Source organism: Canis lupus, chromosome 25 (genome assembly GCF_011100685.1).
Source record: "Canis lupus familiaris isolate Mischka breed German Shepherd chromosome 25, alternate assembly UU_Cfam_GSD_1.0, whole genome shotgun sequence".
Lineage (NCBI taxonomy): Eukaryota > Metazoa > Chordata > Mammalia > Carnivora > Canidae > Canis > Canis lupus.
Window position 1 is genome coordinate 8,673,327 of NC_049246.1, and position 21,118 is coordinate 8,694,444.

Consider the following 21,118-nt stretch of genomic DNA (forward strand, 5'->3'; position numbering starts at 1 on the left):
TGCTCATTGAAACATTTTTGTAATAATAACTTTAGAAATCTTTGGAAAGTAATTCTAACATTCCTGTCATCTTGTTTGCATATATTTGTTTTTTGTTTTCCTAATTCAAGTTTAAATTTCCTGATTTTTGTATGATAGACTAGTGATATTTCCATTGAAATCTGGATATTTAAATATTATATTATGATATTTTAGGTATTTTTCAACCTTCAATTTTAGCTAACTCCCTCTATACCACTCTGGCAAGAAAAGAGAGGAAAGGTGATCCTGTTGCATTACTGCCAGGTGGGGTAGAAGTTGAGGTTACCCATTTGGCTTCTTTTGACACACAAAGGGGTGAGAGTCTTCTAACTACTGCTATCAAGGGTTGGGAGCTTGTGCTTCCTGAACCCTCTCCACTGATGTCACTCTGGCTGAGAAGGTTAAGAGTCTTGTTTCTGTTCCCCTCATGGCCTCCACTTCTATTACAGGCGAATGGGTTTTGGTGAACATCCTCACTCTGTACTAGGCCTCTAACAGTTTTCCTGTGTGGGGGAGAGGAGGAGTTTCATTACTTCTGTGTGAAAATGGAATTCTAGTCTCTCTGCAGTGGTTTCCACTGATATTATGGGACTGAGGGGGCCTTCATACCATATACTGGGGATGAAAATCTCAGCTTCGTACTTAGCTTTCTTTGATGGCACCCCACAGTGAGGATGTCTTGGAGCACCTCATTACAGCATGGAAAGGATAGAAGTCTGGGTTCCTCACTTTGCCTTCATGGGCAAGGATGAGAGTGGGTCTCTGCCAATTTTTCTGTGGCATTTGGCTAGTAATTTTTTTTTTTTTTATTTTAGGGAGAGAGTGAGTAGGGGAAGGGGCAGAGAGACAATCTCAAGCAGACTCCATCTCATGGCCCTGAGATCATGACCCAAGCCCAAATCAAGAGTTGGATGCTCAACCAATTGAGCCACCCAGATGCCCTGAATAGTTTCTGGTCTTGCTAGGCATCCTCCTTTCCTGTTTTTTTTTTTTTTTGTGTGTGTGTGTGTGTGTGTTGTTGTTGTTTTGTTTGGCTAGAGAGACCAGGCTTTTGTTGGGGCTTTTCTTGTCTTACAATCATTAGTGTTTCTGAGTTGCCAACCACATTAGCTCCAACTCTGCAATATATGAGGCAAAAAGAAAATCCATGAAACTTGCCTCTGTTTTATTCCTTTGGGCCCAAATCTCTAGCTGTTATGCCTCTCCTTTTCACATCCCAGAGTCTTCTTACATTTGGTTACAATGTAACCAAATGCAAAGTCAAGAGTTTTTAGTTGCACTTAGCAAGAGGAATAGGAGAAAGTTTATCTATTCCATCTTCCCCAAAGAAGTTATAATCTCATTTTTTACATGTAAATCACTGCAATTTTGGAGTTTAATCTTCATAAGTAGACAATATGGACATAACTTTAGTTTTTTTCCAGATGGCCATGTAGTTACATAAAATCCATTTTTGAAAAGCCTGTATTTTTCAACTGGATTCAAGATAAAACACTTAACAATCCCTATATTCATATGATTTTATATTTGTTTTCACCGGGCCGTCTATTAATACACCTATATCATACTCTTTTAAATATTTGGAAATTATAATATTAATATAACATGTTTTATCTAGTAAGACAGCCTCCTTAATTTATTTTCTATATATGAACTAACTGTCAACCTCACTAGTTCTAGAAAAACATCTATTGCTGACTTTGCATGTATTAATTTAGAGAAATAAGAGTGGCATATTTTGATGATGAATCTTATTTTTAATGTTAGCAAAAGAGAAAAATAAATATGTTTTGTTGCTATAATTTATTTCTTCAACTGACATTTTGTTGAAACCATAATCTATTCAAATTTTGTGCCCCAGTACCAACTATTTTGCTTTTCCATTTTTGTTCACTCTGAGGAAAGGATTGACCTTACAGGCATAACTTTAGAACTTTAGGCCTATTTCTCTATTCTATAGGAAAGTGTGTTTACTCTTAATTAAAATTTAAAATTTGTTTTTAAAATAAATGTTTCTTTTTCCCATTAAGTATGAAAGTTTTTCATATTTGAAAGTTTAACTTAACTTTTTAAAATTTACTTTGGAATCTTAGGTATTTGTCAGTTAAGTAGCTATTAATCAACTGAGAAGGAACTTTTTGAAGACAGAAGCTGTGCCTTAATGACTTTTCTCTATAGAGTCTGGCACAGTACCTAGAAATTCCACAAATATTTAAGAAATTGAATACTAATAATTCAACAAAATATATGATAAATTCATGCAGACAGTAAATATCAACAGAGATGAAGGAGAAAAAAAATAGTTTCAAGCAGTGGTTTTTATGGTGAAAGGTTGTACCAACAAGGTGGAATTTAAGCTCCTCTTCAAAGAATGAGTTAAAGTTATAGAGGCAAGATGAAGAGGAAGATAATTTCATTTGGAGGTAGTGTGAATGTAAGCACAAACAGGAAAGTACCAGGCACTTTAAAACTATTAGTAGCCAGGAATAAAGGGCTTATAGAGACGAATACTTAAAAATAAAGCTAAAATGCATGTTACAGTTGACTAGGGTATTGTACTTTATTCTATGTGCAATAGTGATACTCTACTGGAGCTTTATTCTTTATGTGATTAGAGGTACTTCATTCTATGACATCTGGCACTTAACATTTGAGACCAATTTTTATTTCATTAACCTGCTAGTATTTTTAAACAAAAAATACACTTTGTTAGTCTTGTTAGATCTTATTATGAATAATGTCCTACAGAAACAAAACAAACAAAACTCCTTATTGTTACATCTTAATAGCCTATCCATATAATAAAAACATAAAAAATCTTAAAGGTAGAACAAAATCAGTTCAATATCATGTCCTAATGGTGATGTGTTATTAGTAATAGCTTTTTTAATTCTTTGGAAATTAATCTCTTTATCCTGCTTAAAATAGATTTTAAAAGACAGAGAATACACATTGGTGGTTAAAATCTTGGATTCTGGGGGCGGGGGGGGGGGGGGGTTGCTCAGCGGTTTAGCGCCACCTTCTGCCTGGGCTGTGATCCTGGAGACCCGGGATTGAGTCCCACGTTGGGCTCCCTGCAAGGAGCCTGTTTCTACCTCTCTCTGTGTCTCTGCCTCTCTCTCTCTCTCTTTCTCTCTGTGTGTGTGTGTGTGTGTGTGTGTGTGTGTGTGTGTCTCATGAATAAATAAATAAAATCTTTAAAATAAGTAAGTAAATAAATAAATAAATAAATAAATAAAATAACATAATAAAATAAAATCTTGGATTCTTCTTCTGACTGCCAGGGTCTAAACCTTATCTCTGTTACTCCCAGACGTAAACTTGAACAAGCTATTTAAACTCTTTAGGCAACAATTTATTCATCTAAGAAAATGAAGTTGATAATTGTATTTGTTTACTGCATAAAAGTGATTGCAAATGTAGGTAGCTTAAAATACTACCTTTTTCCCCCAATAATTTATTGTGATAAAATACATAAAACTGACCATCTTAACCATTTATAAGTGTAAAGTGTTATTATATATATTCCTAGTGTAGTACAACCGTCGTGACCACCCATCTAATAAATCTTTTAATCTTGTGAAACAAATTTAGTATCATTAAACAATAACTTCCCATTCCCCAGCCCCTGGCAAACACTGTCCTGCTTTCTGTCTCTATAATTTTGACTATTCTAAGTACCTCATATAAGCGCAATTACATAGTATTTGTCTTTTTGAGACTGGCTTATTTCACTTAGTGTGATGTCCTCAAGATTCACCCATTTGTGGGTGAATTGTATCATATTGCACTGAATATGATATTGAACTTTTCTTCCTTTTTAAGGCTGAATAATATTCCATTGTATGTATATACTGCGGTTTGCTTATCCATTGATCAATTGACAAATACTTGGGTTGCTTCCACATTTAGCTGTTATAAATAATGCTACTTTGAACATGGATATACAAATAAATATTTGAGAAACTGCTTTCAATTCTTTTTGTATATATTCAGAAGTGGATTTGTTAGATCATATGGTAGTTCTGTTTTTAATTTTTGAGGGGAACTACCATACTGTTTTTGGTAGCAACTATACCATTTGACATTCTTATCAGTAACATAAAAGAATTCCAATTTCTCCACATCTGTGCACCCAAACACCCCTCAAGATTATTTTGGTTATTGAAAGTCTCTTCAGATTGCATATGACTTACACGCTGCATATTTCCATTTCTGCCAAAAAGTAAGAAAAAGTCATTGGGATTTTGATAGGGATCCATTGAATATGTAGATAGATTGCTTTGAATAATATTAACATTTTAAGAATATTAAGTTTTTTGGGACACCTGGGTGGCTCAGTGGTTGAGTATCTGCCTTTGGCTCAGGGGATGATCCTGGAATCCTGGGATCGAGTCTTGCATCAGGCTCCCCACAGGAAGCCTGCTTCTCCCTCTGCCTGTGCCTCTGCCTCTCTCTGTGTTTCTCATGAATAAATAAAATCTAAAAAAAAAAAAAAAAAGGAATATTAAGTTTTCCTAATCCATGAACATGGGATGTGTTTCCATTTATTTATGTCTTCTTTAATTTCTTCCAGATATGCTTGGAAGTTTTCATTCTACAAGTCTTTCATCTCATTAGTTAATTCCAAAGTATTTTATTCTTTCTGCAATTGTGGTAACTGGAATTGTTTTTGTAATTTCCATCCCAAATTGTTCATTGATAGCATGTAGAAATGCGACTGATTTTTGTGTTTTGCCTTTATATACTGCTACTTATTAGTGTTAACTCTTTTTTGTGGAATCTTTAGAATTTTCCACATATAAGATTGTATCTGTGGGCAGAGAAAATTTAATTCTTAATTTCCAGTTTGGATGCCTTTTTTTTTTTTTTCTTGCTTCCTTGCTTTGGGTAGAACTTCCAGTATGTAAAATAATGTGGTTAGAAAGGCACTCTTCCTGATCTTATAGGAAAAACTTTCAGTCTTTCACCATTGACATGATATTCACTGTGAATTTTTCATATGTATCTTTTATATGTTAAGGTAGTTTCCTTCTGTACCTCATTTTTTAGTGTTTTTTATTATAAAAGGGAATTGAATTTTGTCAGTGATTTTTTTGTATCAGTTGAGATGATGATCATATCAGGGTTCTTTTCTTCATTCTGTTAATACGGTGTTTTATAAAGGTTTTTTTATATATATATTGAATTGTACTTGCATTTCAAGAAGAAATATCACTTGGTAATGGTGCATAATCATAATATGCTACTGAATTCAGCTTGTTGGTATATAGCTGACTATTTTTGCATACATATTCATAAGGGATATTGGTCTGTAGCTTTCTTTTTTTTTCTTGTACTGTCTTCACCTGGCTTTGGTATCATTGTAATGTAGGCCTCATTGAAAGAGTTAAGAAGCATGCCTTCTTCTTCAATTTTTTGGAATTGTTGGATTGATTTTGCTGCTAGTTTGAGAAGAATTGGTATTAATTCTTCTTTAAATGTTTGATGGAGGGCAGCCCTGGTGGCTTACCAGTTTAGCGCCACCTTCAGCCTGGGGCGTGATCCTGGGGACCCTGCATGGAGCCTGCCTGCCTCTGCCTGTCTCTCTGCCTCTCTCTCTCTCTCTCTCTCTCTCTCTCTCTGTCTCTCATGAATAAACAAAATCTTTAAAAAAAAATGTTTGGTAGAATTCACCAGCGAAACCATCAGATCTAGACTTTTCTTGGGAGATATTTAGTTATTGATTTGGTCTCCTTCCTAGTTGTAGATCTCTTTAGATTTTCTATTTCTTTGTGATGTAGTCTCAGTAGGTCTTATATTTCTAGGAATTTGTCCATTACTAATTTGTCCATTAGTAATCTAATATATTAGTGTACACTTTTTCATAGTGCTCTTTTATAATCCAATTTATTTCTATGATATTAATAGTAATGTGTTCACTTTCATTTCTGATTTTAGTAATTTAAATTTTCTGTCCTTTATTCTTAGTCCACCTAAAGGCTAAGCTAGTCAATTTTGTTGATGTTCTTAAAGAAACAACTTTTAATTTTATTTATTTTTTCTATTCTTTTTATTCTCTATTTCCTTTGTGTCTTCTTCAATTTCCTTCATCAATGTTTTATAGTTTTCAGAGTACACCTCTTAGGTTAGGTTTATTCTCAGATATCTCATTATTTTGGGTGCAATGATAAATGGAGTTGTTTTCTTAATTTCTCTTTCTGCTGTTTCATTATTAGCATGTAGAAATACAACAGATTTCCTTACATTGATTTTATATCCTGCAACTTTACTGAATTCATTTATCAGTTCCAGCAGGGTTTTTTTTTTTTTTAATGTAATCATTCAGGTTCTCTCTATATATTATTATGTCATCTGCAAATAGTGAAAGTTTTACTTCTTCCTTACCAATTTAGATCCCTTTTATCAGGAACAATACAAAGATGTCTACTCTCACCACATTTATTCAACATAGATTAGAAGTCTGAGCCATTGGCAATCAAATAAGGAGAAATAAAAGGCTTTGGCTTTTCCCCATTAAGGATGATATTAGCTGGGCTGGGGGGGAAGTTTCATATATGGACTTTATTATCTTGAGGTGTGTTCCCTCTAAACCTACTTTGTTGAGGGCTTTTATCATGAATGGATGTTGTACTTTCTCAGATGCTTTTTGAGTCTAATGAAATGATCATATGGTTCTTCTCCTTTCTGTTATTTATATGATATATCATGTTGATTGATTTGTGGATATTGAGCCACCCTTGCAACCCAATAATAAATCCCACTTGGTCATGGTGAATGATTTTTTAAATGTATTGTTGGATTGATTTTGCTGCTATTTTGTGGAAGATTTTTACATCTGCGTTCATCAGAGATATTGACCTATAGTTCTCTGTCTTTTTTGTGTGTGTGTGGTATCTTTATCTGGTTTTGGTATCAGGTTAATACTGGTTTCATAGAATGAATTTGGAAGCTTTCCTTACTTTTCTATTATTCTATTTTTTCCTTCCTCAGTAATTTGATAAGAGGAGGTATTAACTATTTTAAATGTTTGGTAGAGTTCACCTAATGAAGCCAACTGGTCCTAGACTTTTGGTTTTTGGGAGGTATTTGATTACTGATTAAATTTCTTTGCTGGTTATTGGTCTGTTCAAATTTTCTGTTTCTCCCTGTTTCAATTTTGGTAGGTTATATGTTTCTAGGAATGTATCCATTTTTTTCTAAGTTGTCCAACTTGTTGGCATATAGTTTTTCAGAATATTCTCTTATAATTATTTGTACTTATGTGGTGTTTGTTGATATTTCTCCTCTCTCATTTGTGATTTTATATATTTGGGTTCATTCTGTCTCTTGTGTATGCTCTCTTTCTTTTGATTAGTCTGGCTAGAGTTTTATCAGCTTTGTTGATTTTTTTTTTTTCATAGAAGTAGTTTCTCATTTAAGTGATCTGTACTACTATTTTTTATACTACTATTTTTTAAATTTCTATATTATTTGTTACTGACCCAATCTTTATTATTTCCTTCCTTCTGCTGATTTTAAGTTTTGTTTGTTGTTCTTTTTCTAGCTCCTTTGAGATAAAGTTAGATTTTTTTTTTAGATTGTTTATTTGAGATGTTTCTTGCTTCTTGAGGTAGGCCTGAATTGCTATGAACTTCACTCTTAGAACCACTTTTGCTACATCCCAAATGTTTTGGAATGTTGCATTTTCATTTTCATTTGTCTCCATGTACTTTTTTATTTCTTCTTTATTTCCTGGTTGACTCATTCATTGTTTAGTGGTATGTTATTTAACTTCCATGCATTTGTGATCTTTCCAGATTTGTTCTTGTGGATGACCTCTAGTTTCTTTTTTTCTTTTTCCTTTTTTTTTGCCTCTAGCTTCATAACATTGTGGTCAGAAAAGATGCATGGCAGCACTTTGATCTTGAATTTGTCAAGGATTGTTTTGTGGACAAATATATGATCTATTCAGGAGAATGTTCCCTATACACTTGAAAAGAATATGTAGTCTGCTGTTTTAGGATGGAATGTTCTGAATGTATCTGTTAAACCCATCTGGTCCAGTGTGTCATTCAAAGCCATTGTTTCCTTATTGATACTCTTTTTAGATGATCTTTATATTGATGTAAGTAAGATGTTGAAGTCCTCTACTATTATTGTATTATTGTTGATTAGTTCCTTTATGTTTGTTATTAACTGTTTTATTTGTTTGAGTGCTCCCATATTAGGTGCATAAATACTTACAATTTTTATTATTTCTTCTTGTTGGATTGTCCCCTTTAATATATATATATATATATATATATATATATATATATATATATATACTGTCCTTCATTGTATTTTGTTACACTCTTTGTTTTAAAGTCTACTTTGTCTGATATAAGTATTGCTACTCTGACTTTCTTTTGACATCTGTTTGTGTGATGAATGTTTCTCCATCCCTTCACTTTCAATATGCAGGTTATCTCTAGGTGTAAAATGAGTCTCTTGTAAGCAGCATATAGATAAGTCTTGCTTTTTTAAAAATCTATTCTGTCACTCTATGTTTTTAATTGGTGTATTTAGTCCATTTACATTGAAAGTAGTTATTTTCTCTGATCCTTGTCTTGCTCTCTTATTATTTTCTGGTTTCCTTTAATGATATATTTGGGTGTCATTCTCTTTATTCTTTGCATATCTATTAGCAGTTTTTGATTTGTGGTTACCATGAGGTTTCTATATAACATAATATAGCAGCCTATATTGAATTAATGTTCATTTAAGTTGGAACCCATTCTTTACTCCTCCCTACATTTTAGGTAAATGGTGTCATATTTCACATTCTTCTATTTTGTGAGTTCATTGACTAATTTTTTACCAAAATATTAATTTTTAATGTTTTTGCATTCCTACCTTCATACTGTCATTTTTGGTCTTTCTTTTCCAATATTAAAGTGTCCCCTTTAATATTTCTTGCAGGGCTGATTTAGTGACCACAAACTCCTTTAGTTTTTATTTGTTTGGGAAACTATCTCCCTTTCTATTCTGAATGATAGCCTTGCTGGGTAGAGTATTCTTGGCTGCAGATTTTTCCAATTTAGTACTTTGAATATATCATGACACTCTTGATTACTATGGCTTTATAGTAAATATGAAATGTGGGATTGTGATACTTTCAGTTTTTTTTTTCTACTTTCTTAAGCTATTCAGGGTTTTTTTTTTTTTTTTTTTGTAGTTCCATAAAAAATTTTAGCACTATTTGTTCTAGTCCTAGGAAAAATACTAATGATAATTTTTATAGGAATTGCATTGAAACTGTATATTGCTTGGGTAGTATGAACATCTTAACAGCATTAGTGTTTCCAGTCCATAAGTATAATATCTCTTTCCACTTGTTTGTATCATCTTCAATTTCATCAGTGTCTTATAGTTTCCAGAGTATAGGTCTCTCACCTCCTTGATTAAGTATATTCCTAGGTATTTATTCTTTTTGATGCAATTATAAATAGAATTATTTCTTTATTTTTTTGCTACTTCATTATTACTGTATAGAAATACATTTCCGTGTATTAATTTTTATCCTGAAACTTTATTGAATTCATTTATTAGTTCTACAGTTTTTTTTGGTCAAGTCTTCAGGGTTTTCTATATATAGTATCATGTCATCTGTAAGTAGTAAGTTTTATTTCTTTTCTTTCTAATTTGGTTGCCTGTTAGTTGTTTTTCTTGTCTAATTGATGCATCTAGGACTTTTGGTATTATGTTTCTTGTCTTGTTCCTGATATTAGAGGAAGAGCTTTCAGTTTTCACCACTGAGCATCATGTTAATTGTGGGTTTGCCATATATAGCCTTTATTATTTTGAACTTTGCTCCCTCTAAGCCCACTTTGTTGAGAGTTTTTTATCAACATTGAACTTGTCAAATGTTTTTTCTGCATTTATTGAGATGATGGAATGGTTTTTTTAACCTTCATTTTGTCAATATGATGTATGACATTCATTGATTTATAGATATGGGACCATGCTTACATCTCTGAGATAAAACCCACTTGATTGTAGTGAATGATCCTTTTACTTTCATTGTTAAATGAAACAATGGTTTTGCATTGTTTTGCATTAGCAAAATACTGGACAAATAGGATGAATTTGCAAGTACTCTCTCCTCTATTTTTTGAGTGGAAGAGTGGAGAAGAATAGGTATTAATTCTTCTTTAAACATAGGGATCCATTATTTTTGCCTTAAACCTGTTTGTTTGACGTGCCTGGTTGGCTCAGTAAGAAGAGTATGTGACTCTTGATCATAGAGATTACAAAAAACAAAAAAGTAATAAACTTAAAAAAATTAAAATAAATATTTTTGTTTACTCCTCAACTAAAGTTCATAGGTTAGATATGAAATTAAGCCATTTATATTACCTATAAAGTCATTGTTTCTGGAGATTTTCTCTTTTCCTTTCTAGTCTTTGTTGCTTTTGGTCTTTCTTTCCACTCAAAAGTCCCCTTTACTCTGTCTTGTAAGCCTGGTTTAGTGGTCATAAATGTCTTTGTTTTTGTTTGTCTTGAAAACTATGTCTCCTTCTGAATGATAGCTTTGCTGGATAAAGTTTTCTTGACCTCATATTATCCCCATTCAGCACGCTGAATATATCATGCCACTCTCTTCTGGCCTATCATGTTTCTGTGGAGAGATATACTGCCAACTAGATTTGTCTTCTCTCATAGGTTAGGGATTTCTTTTCCCTTGCTGCTTTCAGGATTCTTTCCTTATCTGTATTTTGCAGATTTTACTACAATATATCTTGGTGTTGACTAGCTTTTGTTGATTTTAATGGGAGTTCTCTGTGCCTCCTGGAATTTGGATATATTTTTTTTTCCAGATTAGGGAAGTTTTCAGCTCTAATTTCATCAGATAGACCTGCCCCTTTTTCCTTCTCTCTTCTGGGACTCCTCTGATACAAATGTTATTATGCTTTATGGAGTTGCTGAGCTTGAGCACTGGATGTTATATATAAATGGTGAATCACTAAATTCTCTTCCTGTAACCAATATTACAGTATATGTTAACTAATTAGAATTTAAATAAAAATTGGAAAAAAGTTAACGGGGGTTATGGCTCTCCTTGCAAGAGCAAGATCAGTCATTAGTAGAATTATGCTAATACTTTTGTTTTTATGGTTCTCCCCAATATCAACCACTGTAGTTTCATATATCTTCCTTAACTGGCAGGCAGTTCAACTATTGTCCTAAATCCAAGGTTATTACATAATCTAGACTGAAATGCATTCACTTTTTACTTTTCAACTCAAATTTTTCCCAGGCACATGATAAGCTCAAATGGTACAATAAAGATAGAATGATAATACAAGGTCAATAATAAAAAAGCCTCAAAATTGCATAATATCGATTCTTTTTTATTTCCAAGGAGAAATAAAGTCCAAAAAATCAAAAAAAAAAATCAAAAAAAAAAAAGTCCAAAAAATCATGTTCCTATTTTCTATATAAATTAAAGCCACAGCCCAAATTCTTCAATATAAAAAAACTAAAAGAACATATTTCTTTCTTCCTAAATTACTTCTTTCACACAGTGTTAACTAGTAGTTTAAATAAGTCACCTGGATACTTTTAGGGGTACATTCAGCTACTTTAGCATAAGTAGTTACTAACAGAAAAAAGTAAGTTATTTGGAGGAGATAGAAAATTAAAGAAACAACATCTGAACATTTTCCAAATTTGATGAATATTCTACACCTATAAATACAATAAATGGGGTGCCTGTATGGCTTAGTTGATAAAAAGTGTCTGCCTTTAGCTCCAGTTATGATCTCAGGGTCCTAGTATTCAGTCCCATGTCAGGCTCCTGATCAGTGGGGAGTCTGCTCCTCCCCCTCCCTTTCCCTCTGTGCACTTACTTGCTCTCTCTCTCTCTCTCTCAAATAAATCTTAAATAAATACAATAAACTCAGTGGATTCAAAGCAAAAGAAACACAAAGAAAAGCACAGCAAGGCACATTATAATCCAGTAGCTAAAAATCCATGTTAAAAGGGAAACCTTAAAAGCAGCCAAAGAAAACATTATATTTAGAGGAATAAAGATAAGAATGACAGAAGACTTCTTTGCAGAGGGTAGACAGGCCAGAAGGCAATGGAACAACATGTTCAAAATGTTGAAATATAAAGAAAAAAATGTCAAGTTGTAAATCTGCAGCTAGCAAAAAGGAGGAAATAGAATTTTTTGACAAGCAAAAGTGAGAGAATTTATGATCAGAAGAATGAACTACAAGAAATGTTTTTAAAAAGTTTAAGAAAGAGAATAGCCATATGGAAATTTGGACTACACCTAACAGTAAAGATGATCAGAAATGAACATATCTAAGTAAATACCTTTCTCATTTGTTAATATTTTTTCAGGTAATGCACCATTTAAAAGAAAACTAATAGCAATGTATTATAATAAACCTATAATATATTTAGATTAAAATGTACAAAAACAATAGCATGAAGACAGGGGAAAAGGCATCTTAAACTATATGAAAAATTGTATACTGTTACTTGAAGATAGACAGTGATTAAGTGAGAGATGTATATTATTAACCCTTGAACAATAATTTTAAAATCAAAGAGGCAAGCCAATAGTGGAGATAAATGGATTCATAAACAACAACAATAAATACTCAGCTCAGGAAAAAGCAAGTCAGCAAAAGAGGAACAAAAAGAAAATTAAATTAAATGAGTAGCAAAATCATAAATCTCACATAATGTAACTGAATGCAAATTGTTTAAGACTGTATTATCCAATATGGTAGCTACTAGCTACATGTGGTTATTGAGCATTTGATATATAGCTGGTCTGAAATGCTGATTTTAAGAACTTAGTACAAAGAACATTAAATATGTAATTAACAAATTTTATAGCAATTACTTATGAAAATAATATTTTATATATATTGGGTTAAATAAAAAACATTTTTTCACCTCTTGCTTTTTCCTTTTTTGTGAATATTAGAAAATTTAAAAATACATATGTAGCTAACATTTCTTTCTGACAACTTTGGTATAAATATTTCAATTAAAAGGCAAGGATTGTCAGATGGGATAAAAAGCAAAACCTATACACTCTGTAAGAACCTGATCTTAAATTTTTAAAAGGAAGGAAATGCATGGTAATAGAAGCAGGTCTATATTTCGGTGTGAAACCAAAATTATATAGTTTTTACAATACCCTGATCTTTCCAGCTGTCTTTAGCTCCTGCATAATTTTAGGTGTTTGAGATACAAAGTACCTTGCAAGTGCAAACATTACATAATGGTCAGTAAATACAACACAATACCTTAAGAGCCAGGAAAATTGTGTGGTAGGCAAAATTTATTCTTTGGTATCTTCCCAGTTAATTCTTAGTGTCTTCAAGGGAATGGTATTGTTATCTCTTATTTTATGAACTATCTTACTGCTAGCTTTTTTTGTCCTCTTGCTCTTGTCTAGTTGTAAGTTAATTCTGAATAAAATGTCATTTGAAAAATGATTAAGATATTACCTGTACCAACTGACTTATATTTTACTAGAGGACTCCAGAAACATCTTGAAGGAAAAAAATTGAAAACCTTAACATAAAAAAAGAAATCTTTATTGACTGAAAGAATAAATATCTTCAGTGATTTAAGTATAGACCCCTTGTAAAGCCATGTTTGAGAATGAGAAATCTTCCCTGTGCTATCAAATAAGCCTATAAAATGTGACATAGCTAATGAAAACCTTAATATCATATTCCTTTTTGCCAACAAATGCTTAATACTCAGTTCATTAGGGGTTATTTAGCTTCTTTGGAATAGCCATAACACATTTGCATCAATTTTCTGAAGGACATTGAAAAACAGAAGTGTGTCCAGAGGAAAGTCATCAGGTTAGTAATGGGACAGGAAACTATTTCAGTCAAGGAATACTGAAACATTTGGGAATATTTAGCCTGGAAAAGCCTCAGAATGAGCACAATACTCCTATATATCTAATATATAATCACATAGAAGTGGGAAGAGATTTATGCTCTGCTGTTTCATAGAAGGCCATCGAGAACAAAAAGACATTTTAAGAGACAGTTTAGAGCTGCCCGTCAATCAGATGATGAAATGGAATTGGATATGCCTCACCAGAAACATTCAAATAGAGATAAATGATGGATTTATTCTCTAGGGGAACCAAACACAGTGTAGTATCACACTGTGATATCAGGGATGATAAAGAAGTATCATGTGCCTTAAGGAAATATTTAACCAGGTGCCCTCTAAAATTTCTTCCAACAGTTGTGACTCTGTAAGTCCAAGACTGACATGTTAATTTTTACCCTAGAAGCAGCCATATATTTTAATGAGAAAAAATTCAGTTTTGACATTTATACAAAATAAATGATTTTATTTCTAAATGTTATGTAATATATACATTTCACTTTATCTACCTGTGCTTTAACATACTTATCCCTCTTTGTACAGTAGTCAACTGAACCCCTGCATAGTACCAAGAGATCTTGTAATAAGTAATAAGATTCATCATTCATGCTTTGTTGCATTTATGTAAATATTATATCAACATTTTCAAATAGAAGTAAATATTATAATCTTATTTTTTAAATAATCTCTTACTAAGAAAAAAAAGTTGTTTATTCTTCCATGAACGAGCATATGTAGATAATTGGAATAGCAACTTCATTTTTGGGCAGTAATATACGGAACAACAGAGTGATGCCAGAATAATAGGAATTACCCCACTGAAAATTCTGACAACTTGTATCTTACAATATAATTTAGTATCATGGCTAGTAGTGAGCTACTATGTTCCTAATTTTTGTTTGCTTTTTCCTAAGATTTTATTTATTTATTCATGAGAAACACAGAGGCAAGAGACATAGGCAGAGGGAGAAGCAGGCTCCCTCAGGGAGCCTGACATGGGACTCTATCCCAGGACCCCTGGATCACAACCTGAGTCAAAGGCAGAGTCCCAACCACTGAGCCACCCAGGTGCCTATACTGTGTTCCTGGTTGTAAGATAAAGTAGACAAGTTTATTTGTTGAGTTATTGACTACTGATTTGACCTTAATGAAGGAAATAATGGCTATCACAAAAAAAATAGTGGCTTCTCAGTAATTCTGTGAATCATTGTATATTTGACTGAGTAGCATTAAGATAGGAAGACTTGTCCCTGGTTTTTTATATAATGTTGTTCAACCTAAAAAAAAAAATACTTTTATCTGTGTAGACCTTGGGTTAAAAGCCTCCAAGGTGGGGCACCTGGGTGGTTCAGTCAGTTAGACATCTGACTATTTAAGTTGAGGTCATCATCTCAAGGTTATGAGACAAAGACCCCTGTTGGGCTCTGCACTGTGAACAGAGTCCGCTTGGGATTCTCTATCTCCCTCTCCCTCCACCCCTACCCTCCCTGTTCATGCTCTAAATGAATGTGTGAATGAATTGGTTAAAAGAAGCCTCCAAGGAAATGTAAGTGTTTAAATGAATTATATTTATATTGTTTAGATAAAGGTTTTCTAAGTGTTAAGCAAGTTGCTATATTTTAATTGTTTGCATTATTCTTACACCTGGAAGAATAAATGAGCTTTTCTCTATCTGGCAAGAAAAAGATTCTGTTGAAATAAAATATAAATACAGAGCTCTGATTTTATCATAACATTTTAACTTCATTTTGTCTGTATGAATACATATTTACTAATCTGTCAATTTTACAATCTCTAGAAGCTGGACGAAAACCTGTTATCTTGACTATGGACTAAGTCTTTTTAAAATCTTTTTAGATTAAAGATAATGCATATTTATTTATGGCATACTGCTACCTGTTCCCTAAAATTTGTTCTTTGTAATTCAATTTAAACTGGGCCCGTGGTCATCTACCTATAAACTATATTTCCCAGCTTCACTTGCTGTTAGATGTAACAAGTGAATAAATTCTGAAGGGCTGGTTTCTCACTGATGAATCGTTTAAGTGGTTAGTTTTTTCATCCCTGGCACTTAGGATATAAAGAGTAGACAGCGCTTCATGGAAATGACATTGGAGTCCTTTTACTTGCTAGATCCCAGAATATGTGTGTAATCTCTTTTAAGCCAGTGTTGTGATACTACACTGTGTTTGGTTCCCCTAGAGAACATTTTAAGTTGTAGCATATGAAAGAAAGTGATATATGCTACTTCCATGTTACTTGATTAAAAAAAAATCACTTGCTCTCCACATCCCAGGGGTTGGGACAGGAACAGGGCAGTGCCCCAATTCCCCCAGACTAATGAGATCAATAACCTTGGGGCTTGTGAAACAATAAAATGGAAGCTCTGAATAATAACCTGGGTCTCTAAATGACCATATGGAACATTTCACTTCCAATGATCTTTGAGAGATATTAGTGGATAATTACAATTAATTACAATTAATGGACATTTGCATATCCATTTCTCTCCAATAGAGTAGGTAAGGTCTGCCACAAGGGCTAGTGACTACTTCTTCACAGATGTAGTAAGTGTTCTTTGTTTTGGTCAACTACAACTCTCCACTCACGCTGAGTGGTCACCTAAACACAACCTTAGTAGTTTTCTTCAGTGTGGCAATATTTTATATCAAAGCTACTTGTGAAGTGATTTAATATGTTAAGATGCAGCTGTTCTTCATTCATTCATTTGCAAAATTCAGAGCAGTGGGGGAAAAGTGGCTTTTAAAACGATTTGACCTCTAAATATATTTTCCTAGAAGCCTAGAATAGTTTATTTCAGCAGCATACACAGGGAATGGGGGTAGGGGAAAGAGGAGTTGGCTCATTAAGAAGAATATTTTATCACTGACATTGTTTAGAATTGCCAGTGAATTGTGATAATAAATGCAGACAGACTTTTCAAGTGTTTTATTATTGGTTTTTAGGTATCTACAATTAGTTATCTCTTTATTGCCTATACTAGGGAGTTCCAATCCCAGTAGCCCAGCCTCTATATGTCACTGACTTACCTGAATATCACTTGGTTCTACACAACTGTTTTTCAGAATAGCTCAAATCCCCGGAAATATGAAGTTAATTTTAGTGGCATTGATAAAACTAATTAAAACAAACTAATAAATTCTTCTCTGCAAACACCTCACAGACATTGCCAGGGTCATGACAATATCCCCTTATCCATTATCTTAAAACTTTCAGGTTGCCATACCAAAGTAGCATAGACTGGGATGCTTAAACAATAGAAACTTATTCTCACAGTTCTGGAGGCTGGAAGTTCAAGAATCAGGATGCCAACATTTTCCAAGAGCTGATCAGAGCTCTCTTCTTGCCATATCCTCACATGGAAGAACAAAAGAGTTTTTTATAGAGGGGGGTGCTGGATGAAATAAACAAAAGGGATTAAGAGTACACTTACCATGATAAGCATTGAGTAATGTATAGAATTGTTGAATCACTGTGATGTGTATCTGAAACTAACATAATGCTATATTAATCATACATCAAGAGAAAAAGAAAGAAAGAGAGCTATCTGGTCCCTTTCTTATAAGGATGCTGATCTCATCATAAGAACCCTACCCTCATGACCATCTAACCCTAATTATCTCCAAAGGCTTCACCTCCAAATACCATTGCATTAGGGGTTAGGCCTTCAACATATGAAGGGGGGCACAATTCAGTCCATAGTAGCCATTTAGTATTTCCATGCATGCCAGCCCAATTGCCAACTTCCCTTTATTCCCCTAACCCCAAAATAGTAGTTGCTTCCTGCAGTTATTTCTTTTTGTTTTTTGTTCTCTAATCCCCTGTATTAGATTATCTTTGCTAAAATAATTTGTACAGTTTCTGTTTTCCTAAGTGGACTTTAATTGGTAAAGTATTAAAATTGTGAATAAAAAAATTAAGTCACTCAAAAGATAGGCTTTTTATTAATATCTAAAAGGAGTTAGGAAAGATATATCATCTCCCACAAATATATATCTAACATTTTTTGCCAGGCAGAACGTTTTAATGAAAGGAATGTTAAGTCAGAAGTCAGAAACTCTAAATAGAAGATCCCATTTTTATTCATTGGTCAACTTTAGACATATCAGCTAGTTCTGAAGCCCTCATGAGACCAGAAGGGCTTCTGCTTCCTTCACAGACTTGAGATGCAGTTCACATAAGAAAATAGATACTAAGTTGCTTTATAAACTATAATTAATTTTGAAATAAATGTTACTCATTTTTATTAATAATTATACCTCTAAGAATTAAGAATATTCAGCTTAAATTTTAAAGATTATTGTCTTTTAAAGCTTTACCTTAATTTTATGTAAATAATTTACTTGTGCAGGCTCGTTGGCCATAACAAAACTGCATTGACCTACATTAGTGTTCTCTTTCTTACCTGTAGAGATGCCTCTGTTAATTCACCATCAGTAAGATTTGTGTTTCTGTGTATTTACCAGTGGTAGGTGGATAGTTGTTTTGAGCCACTGAAGCACAGCAAATCAATTCTGATTAAACACTCAGCTGGAGAAATAAAGGATGTTAAAATGAGGTTATTGACTCTGATTTATTCTTCTTTCTGTCAATGATATTTTTGGTGATTTTTCTATCATGTCTGAGCACATACTGTTAGATTGTTAAATCCCAAAAATGACCACTTAAATGCTCTCCCTTTCTAAAAATAAGGACTCCTGTGAGTCATACTTACAATTGCAAAAGAAAACCAGAGGTCCTGGAATTGAAAATAGAAAAATAACCAGTAAGCATAATCACATGGATGCCTCACCAGCTCAGACCCAGCATATTGTGAAAATAACTCGTTATTCCTCCAACCAGAAACAGCCAAGATAAAGCTATTTTTGTCTCCCAGTCATTCACATGGTAAATTCAGAATCAGCCCTTCTCCAGAATCTCTAGCTGCGGGCAGTTGCCAAACTCAATTATTTTTCACTTTTTCATGCCTGCCATATGTACCTCTCTTTCCTTCCCTTCATCTTGCTGCCTGAGTCCTGCCCTAGCCTGATGCCTGACTGGTACAGTGAATTCCTTCAACTCCTAGCTTGCCTCCATGCTTTCCACGTTCTAACACAATTCATCCTCTACTGCCAAAGTGGTTTTCCTGTATTCCTGGGTCCTTATGAAAAAGCTGCGTCAGATTTTCTTTAATAATCTCCATCCTAAGAAATTCTCTTCAGAAAGAGAGGAGAGAGAAAGCACTGTCTTCAGACTCAACAGATGTAGTTAGTAGGATGGCCTCATATCAGATGTAACTTCATCTGTAGAACCAGCCTGAATGCAATGTGGGAGTCAAAGACTCTACCAAACAGACCACCTCCCTGCACCCACTAATTATCAGGCAGAGTAAACAGAAATTTACAGAGGTTGGAGCTTCACAGTTCCCAATGATTCAGTTACTGTTTCTAAGAAGTTCATCCTTTGTACCTGAGACTTGGGGATTGAAAGTTAGACTAAGGTACACTACAAACAGCAGGAGTTCAAATAAATGTGTCTACACATGACTTTGATTCTTTAGTTTACATGCTTTAGCAATACTGTGGGAGTGGATTTTGTAAATACCACTATCTCAGGAACTTCCAGAAGTTAACTTTGTGACTATGATTTTACAGAAAAAAAATACTTAATTTTCATTCAGCAGCCAAATAAATTAGCTGTGTGCAGCTTGGAAGGCATGAATGGCAACTACTACCTAATCTGTGGGTATCACATATTGATAAGCAAAAAAAAAAACCCACAAGAATGTTTATTTTTAATCATCGCATTTGTATTTTGTGAGGGAAGGAAATGCTAATTCCACATTTATCAAGGTATTCCTTGTTCATATCTAATTGTTACTGCATTTTATTTTCTCAAGTTTTTATTTAAATTCAAGTTAATATACAGTGTAATATTGGTCTCAGGTGTAGAATTTAGTGATTCAACTCTTAAAAACTGCATTTTTAAAATAATCAAATAAGCAAAACAAAGGGCACAATGAATAAATGTATGGCCAAGGTGAAAACCTATTTTGTGTCTGAGTTTTGATTTCTTAAAACCATTTGGAGGGAAAAATACCCCAGAATGTTATGCTTGTTATACATATACAATGCAAATTTGTGCTTCTATAGAATAAAATAGGTGCTCTATTTTAAAAGAAAAGAAAGAAAGAAAAAGAGAAGGAAGGAAGAAAGAAAGAGAAGTGAAAGAAAGGGAGGCAGGAAGGAAGGATGAACAGTAGGAAGGAAGAAGCTCTGTGACCATTTAGCTAGGATGTTGTAGAGAAAATGCAAACAATAGATCTCTCCCAAAACTGAGATTCTAACACATCATTCTACATTTCCATATATATCCCTTTAATTTCCTTTTTTCTTGACTTTTTCCAAGTTCTTTAAGCTCTATTATATGGTACTTTTGGCTAAGAAGTAGAGCTTAAGTAAGAAGGGCTTCTGAATTGAATTTAAAATTGCATCGGTTTCTTTTTAAAATGCTTACAGTATGCATCTTTATTAAAATCTTCTTATTAAGAAGAAAATATTTAAGTTGGTCTTTCTGTTGTGTCATATACTAAAATTGAGTTCTGGAGAAATCTCAAATAAGAACAAGACTTCTCTTACTTTTTTTATATTTAAGCAGATTCGTATGTTGGAGAATTTCTGAGTGGGTATATTTATCCTACTATATTTAATTTTTATTTAAAACTTTAGAATTAATTAAAATGATTAAAATGCTACCACTAATAGTAGGAACTTTGGAATTCCTGAAGGCTTTGGGCAATCAGTTACTTAGTTCTAAAGTTTTTGATAAATTGCTTAGGAAACTGATGCTTTTGAGTCACCACTTTTTTGTTACAAACTATAACTATAAATAACATTTTGGTAATTCTGGGTTTTTTTCCCTCTTTGTCTAGCTGAAAGAATTGAAGCAACTCATCTTATGAAATTACAGTTTTTAAATTTTACAACTATTTTGGCAATCTTCCTACCCTTCTCTCCTCCACCCATGGGCCCATTGAGCGAGCAGGTTGGCCTCACTCTCCATGATCATAGCTGATTGACTATTGGAAGAGTAGATATCTGACCCAAAATGAGCCTGTATAGGGGTGAGCCAGCACCTATGATGCATGAAGCCTGGCTCAAGATAATAGTAGAATCAGCCACATTTTTCTCTGAGA

At 33.4% G+C, this 21,118-nt stretch overlaps 1 long non-coding RNA gene across 2 annotated transcripts in view; it reads left to right on the plus strand.

Moving 5' to 3' along the window:
- LOC111092302 overlaps window positions 1–21,118 on the plus strand; it is a 194,790-nt gene that overhangs the window by 95,490 nt on the left and 78,182 nt on the right. The window lies entirely within an intron of this gene.